The sequence below is a fragment of the Eubalaena glacialis genome, chromosome 9 (genome assembly GCF_028564815.1).
Source record: "Eubalaena glacialis isolate mEubGla1 chromosome 9, mEubGla1.1.hap2.+ XY, whole genome shotgun sequence".
Taxonomy (NCBI): Eukaryota; Metazoa; Chordata; class Mammalia; order Artiodactyla; family Balaenidae; genus Eubalaena; species Eubalaena glacialis.
Genome location: NC_083724.1, coordinates 100,840,590 through 100,851,336, shown reverse-complemented (window position 1 = coordinate 100,851,336; position 10,747 = coordinate 100,840,590).

Here is a 10,747-nt window from a genome sequence, read left to right as displayed (position 1 = left end):
TACCTCCAGCTTTGTTCTTCTTTGTCAAGATTGTTTTGATTATTCTGTGTCTTCTGTGTTTTCATACACATTTTAGAATAATTTATTGCAGTTCTGTGAAAAATGCTGTTGGTATTTTGAAAGGGATTGCACTGAATCTGCAGATTGCCTTGGGTAGTATGGTCATTTTTACCAATATTAATTCTTCCAATTCATGAACACAGTGTATCTTTCCACACAAAAGACCCAAATAGTCTAAACAACCTTGGTAAAGAAAACAAAGTTGGAGGTATCATAGTCCCTGATTTCAAACTATACTAAAAAGCTATCATCATCAAAATAGCATGGTAAAGATGGATCTTTTCAATAAGTGGTGCTGGGTCAATTGAATAGCCATATGAAAAAATAAATGTGACCTGACACTTACCTCATACCATACATAAAAATCAATTCCATATGGATTGCATACCTAAATGTGAAGAAAAAACAATTAGGCTTCTAGAAGAAAATATATGAGAACCACTTCATGACACACATCCAAAAGCTGAAATCTAAAACATGGAAAAAGCAAGTGTTGGTATGAATGTGGAACAACAGCAAATCTCATACACTCTTACTGGGAGCATAAATTGGTCCAACCACTTTGGAATACTGTTTGGCAGAGTCTACTAAAGCCAAACACGTGCATATCCTATGACCCAGCAATCCTGCTCCTAGGTATATATCTATCAGAAATATGCACATTTATTTACCAAAAGACATGTACTAGAATATTCATAGCACTAATCATAATAGTCCCAAGCTGGAAACTAAATACCTGTTAAAACTGGTGTGGATAAATAAGTTGAGACACAATAAAGTACTACGCAGCAATGAGAATCAATTACCTATAACTGCATGTAGTATGGATGAATCTGACAAACACAATACAAAGGAAAATAAAACTACAGTTGACCCTTGAACAACATGGGAGTTAACCCATGTATAACTTATAGTCAACTCTCCATATCCCTGGTTCCTCTGCATCTGCAGATTCAACCAACCACCGACTGTGTAGTACTATACTATTTACTATTGAAAAATACCCACATATAAGTGAACCCACAGTTCAAAGCAGTGTTGTTCAAGTGTCAACTATATAATATACCACATAACATACTATATGATTTCACGCATGCAAAGTACCAAAAAAAGCAACATTAATCTATGTTCTCAGATGTCAGGATAGTGGTTACTCAGAGAAGTTTGAGACTACAAGGAAGCTGAGAGGGCTTTGGGGGTCCTGGCATTGTTCTCTTTCTTGATTAGAATGCTGATATCATGAGCGTGACCAGATAGTGATATTTCTTTGGGCTTTATGCATACAATATTGCACTTTTCTGTATGTACACTATTTGTCAATAGAAAGTTTAAAAAATGTTTTCACATCATGGATGTGTCATAATGTATTCAAAGATTTCTGTACTTATTGGCCATTCAATTTGTTTCAGCTCTTTTCTTCTACAAATAATGTAAAATAAACATCTCCATACATATTTTATACATATTGGCCCCCCTGTTTTTTTAAACATCTTTATTGGAGTATAATTGCTTTACAGTAGTGTGTTAGTTTCTGCTTTATAACAAAGTGAATCAGTTATACATATATATATGTCCCCGTATCTCTTCCCTCTTGCGTCTCCCTCCCTCCTACCCTCCCTATCCCACCCCTCTAGGTGGTCACAAAGCACCGAGCTGATCTCCCTGTGCTATGCGGCTGCTTCCCACTAGCTATCTATTTTACGTTTGGTAGTGTATATATGTCCATGCCACTCTCTCACTTTGTCCCAGCTTACCCTCTCCCCTCCCTGTATCCTCAAGTCCATTCTCTAGTAGGTCTGTGTCTTTATTGCCTTTTAAAGAAATAAATTCTTCGTATATTAAGTGGTTTAAGTCTCCACACTAATATACAATATATGTGACATTTCTTCCAGAAAAGCTGTAAAAACTCAGATTTTCATTTTCACTAGCAATGTTTATATTTTTCCTCTTATATGCTCATTAGAATTTTTTCATGTCTTTTTTCAGTGTGTATATTGAGTTCTTATCTTCATTTATAATAGATTAAGTCATTTTGCTTTCCTATATGTTGCAAATACTTTTCCTAATATAGGTACTCTACACTGAATTTGTTTATAGTAGACTTCTGATAAAATTTATGGTGATTTAAAATATGTCCACAAATACTCTGATACCATTCCCTTGAAGAGATGGAGTTTAATTCCTCTATCTTCATCATGGACTGGACTTTAATGACTTCCTTTTAATGAATAGAATGTGGCAAAGTGACAGTGTTTGACTTCTGATACTAGGTTATGAAAGGCATTGCCCTCTTCTCTTTCTCTCTTGAATCATTCACTCTGGAGGAAATCAGCTGTCATGTGGTAAGGAAACTCAAGCAGCCCTGTGAAGTGGCCCACATGGTAAGGAGCTGAGGCCCCCAACCAACAGACATGTGTGTGAACTTTCATGGAAGTGGATCCTCCGGCCCCAGTCAAGCCATATGACTACAGCCCTGGCCAATGGCTTGACCCCAAGGCCACCCGGCTAAGATACTCACAAAGGCCTGGCCTTCAGGAAATATGTGAGATAATAAGTATTTGCCTACTTAAACTGTTGAATTTTGTGGTAAATCTTTTTACAACATATAAGTAATATATAATTTAAAAATTTTTATTGTTAAACACAATGTATGTGCAAAAGCAAACAAAACATAGATGTACAATTTAACAAAGTATTATAAAGCAAACACTAATGTAATTACTACCCAGCTTAAGAAATTAAAAATTGCAGGTCCCCAAAAAGAATATGAGTGTTCTTTCATGATCAAAACCCTCTTGCTCCAGTTTATGTGCAATCACAATCTTGATTGTCATAGTGATCATTTCTCTGCTTTGCTTTATGATTTTATCTCCTATGTTTACATCTCTAAACAATACAAGTTAGTTTTGCTTATTTCTGAGTTGCATATAAATGGAATCTATGGAATGATAGATTTACTTTTTTATGCCTTCTTCTGTTCAACCTTTTGTAAGATTCATCAATGTTGTTGGATGGAGCTCTAGTTTGTTTACCTGCATTTCTGTAGAATATTTCCATTGTATGACTCTACTGCAGCATATTTATCCATTTTACTATTTATGAATACTTGGGTTGTTTCTAATTTGGGACTACTATTCTTGCTTTTATGAACAATCTTGTTCATACTGTCATGGTTCATGTGCGCATGAGCTTCTCAAAGTTATATATTCCTAGGGGTGGTGATAGGAATATCACCACTTTACCATTTAATAACAACTTGTTTTCCAAAGGGATGGATTAATATGCACTGCCTCCAGTGCTGAATGAGTTCTTGTTGTGACATATCCTCAACAACACTCATAACTCTAAAGGTTTTTAATGTTTGCCAGTCTGAGGGGATAGAGTGGTATCTCACCATAGTTTCATATGCACTTCCTTGAATAAAAATGATTTTAAGTAAATTTTCATATCTTTTTGGCCATTTTTATTTTCTCTATTATGAAGCACCACCTATTTCCTATACGTTGCCTGCCTTCCTATTGAATCAAAGAGATTTAAAATTATATGTTTAAATTTAAAAAAATATATATGTATATACATTTTAATCCTTTATTGTTTATATCTTTAGAAAATATTCTCGGACACTCATTACTTTATCTTTCAATTTTTAAATAGTGTTTTAACGTACAGAACTTTTACAATTTAATGTAGTTAAATTATAAATCTATTCCTTATGGGTAGTTATTTTCTGACTGATTTAACCAATTTTATACCACAAAGTATATATATTTTTATATATATATAAAATATATATTATATAATATATATTTATAAATATATAATTATAATATAAATGTATTTATTTTATATTTATATAAATAACATAATTATAATATATTATATATTTATAAATATATCTAACTCTAATATATTATATATATAATACATATATATATATAATTATATTACTCTAGATATATCATGTTCTTGGACTGGAAGAATCAACATTGTGAAAATGACTCTACTACCCAAAGCAATCTACAGAGTCAATGCAATCCCTATCAAACTACCACTGGCATTTTTCACAGAACTAGAACAAAAAAATCTCACAATTTGTATGGAAACACAAAAGACCCTGAATAGCCAAAGCAATCTTGAGAAAGAAAAACGGAGCTGGAGGAATCAGGCTCCCTGACTTCAGACTATACTACAAAGCTACAGTAATCAAGACAGTATGGTACTGGCACAAAAACAGAAATATAGATCAATGGAACAGGATAGAAAGCCCAGTGATAAACCCACGCACATATAGTCACCTTATCTTTGATAAAGGAGGCAAGAATATACAGTGGAGGAAAGACAGCCTCTTCAATAAGTGGTGCTGGGAAAACTGGACAGCCACATATAAAAGAATGAAATTAGAATGCTCCCTAACACCATACACGAAAATAAACTCAAAATAGATTAAAGACCTAAATGTAAGGCCAGATATTATGAAACTCTTACAGGAAAACATAGGCAGAACACTCCATGACATAAATCACAGCAAGATCCTTTTTGACCCACCTCCTAGAGAAATGGAAATAAAAACAAAAATAAACAAATGGGACCTAATGAAACTTAAAAGCTTTTGCACAGCAAAGGAAGCCATAAACAAGATGAAAAGACAACCCTCAGAATGGGAGAAAATATTTGCAAATGAAGCAACTGACAAAGGATTGATTAATCTCCAAAATTTACAAGCAGCTCATGCAGGTCAATATCAAAAAAAACAAACAACCCAATCCAAGAATGGTCAGAAGACCTAAATAGACATTTCTCCACAGAAGATACACAGATTGCCAACAAACACATGAAAGAATGCTCAACATCATTAATTATTAGAGAAATGCAAATCAAAACTACAATGAGATATCATCTCACACCGGTCACAATGGCCATCATCAAAAAATCTACAAACAATAAATGCTGGAGAGGGCGTGGAGAAAAGGGAACACTCTTGCACTGTTGGTGGGAATGTAAATTGATACAGCCACTATGGAGAACAGTATGGAGGTTCCTTAAAAAACTAAAAATAGAACTACCATACGACCCAGCAATCCCACTACTGGGCATATACCCTGAGAAAACCACAATTCAAAAAGAGTCATGTACCACAATGTTCATTGCAGCTTTATTTACAATAGCCAGGACATGGAAGCAACCTAAGTGTCCATCAACAAATGAATGGATAAAGAAGATGTGGCACATATATACAATGGAATATTACTCAGCCATAAAAAGAAACAAAACTGAGTTATTTGTAGTGAGGTGGATGGACCTAGAGTCTGTCATACAGAGTGAAGTCAGAAAGCGAAAAACAAATACCATATGGGAATACATATATATGGAATCTAAAAAAAAAAAAAAAAGGTTGTGAAGAACCTAGGGGCAGGACAGGAATAAAGACGCAGATGTAGAGAATGGACTTGAGGACATGGGGAGGGGGAAGGGTAAGCTGGGACGAAGTGAGAGAGTGGCATGGACATATATACACTACCTAATGTAAAACAGATAGCTAGTGGGAAGCAGCTGGATCACACGGGGAGATCAGTGCTTTGTGACCACCTAGAGCGGTGGGATGGGGAGGGTGGGAGGGAGATGCAAGAGGGAGGGGAAATGGGGATATATGTATACATATAGCTGATTCACTTTGTTATACAGCAGAAACTAACACCTTGTAATTATGCTCCAATAAAGATGTTTAAAAAAAAAAGAAATTAGATTTACTCTAAGTGCTCAAAACACACACACACACAGAAAAAAAGAATTAATATGTAAATTTAGCAAGGCAGTTGAATACGGGTCAATATACAAAACTCGAATGCATTTCTATTTATATTTATACACAAATGATTTCTATGTATGCTACATATAGTATGCACAGAAATTTTTTTGTAAATACAAAACTATACATTCCCCTATGTATTACTGTTGCGTTGCACCCTACAGGCCTGCAAGCCCTGCACTTGCCCAGCCTCGAGACCGAAGAAAGAGCCTGGAGTCAGCGACATAGACATCAATGGTTTAATGGATGGAGGAGCTTACATGTCCTGGAGCAACACTCCACGGTGTGCGGCAGACAGTGGGCAGGACATGGTAGTAGTCTTTGCTCCCAGGGCTCGGGGAGGTTACCGGTTATAGGGGGAATTGACATCAGGTTGGCTCATCGGTTACCAGGGAAACAAGCAGAGGGGCACGTCCCTCACCGTCCCTTTGATAAGCTATCACGGTGGAGATGCTCTGATCTAAAGATTAGAACAATCACTAGCTGGGGCCGGGGGCAAGTATGTATTAGGAGGGAAGGTTGGTGATGTGAGTAGTGTGTAGATGAAGGAGGACTGGTCGGGCAGGGGTTGTACAGCGAGCAAGAGAAGAGCCATCTTGGGTGGCTTGATCATACAATTATTTATGTATTTCTATATATGCTGTATACTAGCAATGAAAATATTGGAAAATCAAATTTTAAAATAACATTTAAATAGTATAAAAATACTTATGAATAATTTTAACAAAATATGTGCAAGCCCTGTTCACTTAAACCTACAAAACTTTGCTGAGAGAAATAAATGAAGGCCTATATAAATGGGGTCATATATGCCATGTTCATGGCTTAGAAGACTAAACATTAAGATGTCAGTTATCCCCAAATCAATCTATAGATTCAAAGTAATCAAAATCCCAGTAAGCAGTTTTGTAGAAATTTCCAAGCTGACTTGACAAATTTTATGGAAATGGATATATTTTCCAAAATAGAAAATGCTGGAGGTCACGACTTAACTGTAATCTGCGGGAAACAAGACCCTGTGTTACTGTCATGAGGACAGACAAACAGATCAGTGGAGACTGACCCACATGTTCAACATATAACACATATAACACATACAGTCATTTGATATTTCGACAAACGAAGGTGATGATATAATTTGATGAAGAAAGGATGGTCTTTCCTACAAATTCTGGATACCCATTTGTAAATAAAAATGAACCCTGACGCTGACCGTGCACACAAATATAATTTAAGTTGAAATGAGCCACAGACCTATATGTAGATCATCTTCCAAATAACCTGTGAGACAAAGTCACACAAAGCTAAGCCAAGGCGTCAAGGTGCTGGGTTCTCACTGGGGCCCCATTCAGGTTGTTGGCAGTCCAGGACATTGTGGCTACAGAACTAAGGTTTCCCTGCCTGCTGGCTGGTGGCAGAGACTATTCTTGTTCTCAGGCCCACCGACAGCCTGGCAGCCAGCACGTGAGGCCCCTGCACCCGTGAGTCTCTGACTTCCTCTTCTGTGACCAGTCAGAGAAAACTCTCTGCCTTTGAAGCACTCATGGAATTAAAGTGGGCCCGCCCAGATCATCTCTCTTTAGCCAGGTAACAGAAATTTCTCGTGATGCTTGTAACTTTAACCATTTCTCCTTGAAATTCCACACATTTTTGTTCCATATATATTTTAGGCCATACTTTAAAGTGCATTCAAAATTAGCCTCGCTGTATCTTCCTGGGAGGCTGATCAAATTATTATTTTGAAATGGCCCCTAAGATCTAGTAAAAACTTTTATCTTCCAGTCTTCTCGTCTAACATTACTAGCTGTGTTAGCTTGCTTCTGGTTAGCATCTCCAACGCCTATCATTTTCCCATCCTTTTAATTCCATCCTCCTTAAGTGTTCTGTTTTAGATGAGTCTTGTATTAATTTCCTAGGGCTGAAGTAACAAAACAGGGTGGCTTAAAAAAACAAAAATTTACTCCCTCACAGTTCTGGAGGCTAGAGACCCAAAGTCAAGGTACCAGCAGGGCTCTGCTTCCTCTGAAGGTTCTAGGGCTTTCCTTGGCGTGTAACAGCACACTCCAATGTCTGCGGCATCTGCACATGGCTTCTCTGTGTGTGTCTCTGTGCCCTCTCCTCTTCTTAGCAAGATACCATTAGATTAAGGGCCCAGACTAAATCCAGGATGATTTCATCTTGAGATCCTTAACTAAATACATCGCAGAATAGGGAGGGTGGCAGGGAGATGCAAGAGGGAGGAGATATGGGGGTATATGTGTATGTATAGCTGATTCACTTTGTTATAAAGCAGAAACGAACACACCATTGTAAAGCAATTATACTCCAATAAAGATGTTAAATAAATAAATAAATAAATAAATAAATAAATAAATACATCGCAGCAGCACCATTTCCAAAGAAGGTCACACTCTGAGGCTCTGGGTAGACCTGAATTTTGGGGGGATACCCTTTTCCGTACCCCACTGGTGCATGTGTAAAGTCAGCAGTGTCCAAATCTGAGCCAAATTTTGTGTAGGGGGTTGATCCTGCCCCATCCTCCGACAGGGCAACCTCAAGAAAATCAGTGCTTCTGATACAAGACCTACCGACCTCAGCCCCGCACAACACACCATCAAAGTGAAAGCTGCAGGCTACATCTGGGCCCTAGTGGTGACAGAGGTGATCACAGGTTCAGGTTCAGATCACAGGTGACTCTCTGTTCCCAGGTACGTATTATGCCTTGGGACATGGAGGTAGCATCCTGCAGGCTCCGCACAGCCACTGAAGCCTCCTTGCTAAGACAGAAATGACATCTTCAGGATGAAGGCAGGCCTGGCCATCTGGTGCAGGAGGAAGTAGCTTCCTGTTGTCCTCAGACCCTTGCCACAGGCAATGACACTAGAGCAGGCCACCCTCTGAGTAGACAAGAAAGGGAATTCTCTCGTGGTATAGACAGCACTGCCACTGTCCCATGCCACACGGCCCACCAGAGCACTGCTGCTGCCCGTACCTTAACCGGGTGTCCCTGATAAAGGACAGACACAACAGTCCACACAAATGGTTGACCTTCAGGCTGTCATCTCAGTCACCTTAGCCCTTGATGCCTCAGCAAACAACCAGCATGTTTACACTCTTTGGCCATTGCCAGTGGCACGGCCATGTGGCCAGCCAATGCAGAAACCAAATTCTCATCCAAGCTTTCCCGTTTGGGAGGAAGACCTCAGGACCTCTTGCCCCCAAAACACCCCAAATATAAATGATAGTCGCACATGTCTGCACATAGCAGGCACTCCTATCGCCTTTGGAGACCCAGACATTACCAACAGTGACCAAGACTCTCATTTCACTTTAAAAACACACAACACCAAGCTCTTGAGCAAGTCATTCAAGAGAACTTCCCTTCATCTGCCAATTTAGAACGCAGGCCTCACAGAGGACCATATGGCCTACTTATACAAGTTCACGTTCGGGGAAATGAAACATGCACCTGTCAGTCATCAAACATCAGAAATGCATCATAATAACTTACTCCATTTTTGATGTTTGACAGCTGATAGCCTTTAAGGACCACCCGCCTCTCTTACCACAGGGCAAGCTGATAAGAAAGGGGCACCTGCAGAGAATTCACACCAGTAAACCCTGGCCCAGGGTAAGAACCCCACCTCCCAAACCACAGGGAAAGCCAGAGTCAGTAACTCCTCCCTGCTTCCTCAAGCCGTTTCCAGAGCTGCCTCCTGGGAGCCCACCCTGCTCTCCCAGCAAAGTCTCATTATGTGAAAAATGGACCTTTTCACACCCACTCGCTGCATGTGTGGCATCATCAGTCCTGATAATGAGAACTAAAATGTTGCCTGCCATATCAGTAAACAAAGGATGTTGCAGCCATCAAGCCATCATATTACAGCCACCGGAGGGTGAGCCCTAAGGGAACCCAGGAATGTAGACAAACGGGATGCTCACTGCCAAACCCTCAGCCACTGCCGCACCCCCTGGTTCTGCCAGTGTACCCTGAGGAAACTCAGGATGAGAATACACAGGATACTGGCCCCAGATATTTGAGGTGCATATGAAAGGAATGATTTCAGTGAGCCCAGCCTCTTGCATCTTCCCCAACATAGAAAAGTGCTAAATTCCATAACTTGAGAAATCTGGTTTTCTTTTATTAACAGTAATCTTTTGATGTTCTGACTACCTGGTCTTTTGTTGAGAATCTCCTATATGTCCTGGCTCCCCACCCTTGCCTCTTCGGAACAGTTTTTGCAATGTCATCTGAGATGCCATGTCCCGGGCCTGAAGTCCTCAGAAAGTCCGCCCAATAAAACATAACTCTCAACTTTTAGGTTGTGCATTTTTTTTTCAGTCAACAATAAGCAAGCCACATTTTGGGTCAGGTTGATCCTGCCCCCTATGGTGCAACAACAAAACACATTCATCTTCCTCTTATGATTTAGAAGCTATATGCTATATACTATTCTTCTAGGAGTTAGACGAGAGATTACCATTTGCAGCCTGCCTTATAAAGTATACTGCTAATTGGTACATTTAATCTTCTCCAACAATTCAAGGAGCTTAGGCCTTTTAGTTCCTCATAAACCTCCCCTAACCTAAATGCTAAAGTCATGCATTTTATTTCTACATATAGTTTAAAGTCCACAAGGCATTGTTGTTGCTGTTTTATACAGTCAGTATTTAGATTTCCTTATATTTACCACTGTTGCTGCTCATCGATCTTTCCTGCTTCTCTGACATTTCGTCTGGGATCATTTTCCCTCTGCCTGAAGAAGTCTCATTAGTATTACACCGAAGGTCGTTTTACTTCCTCTCGCTGCTATTACATACATTTTTCTTAGTCTTCAGTTATCTCAGTTCACTCTGATGGGTCTATATGCAGATTTATTT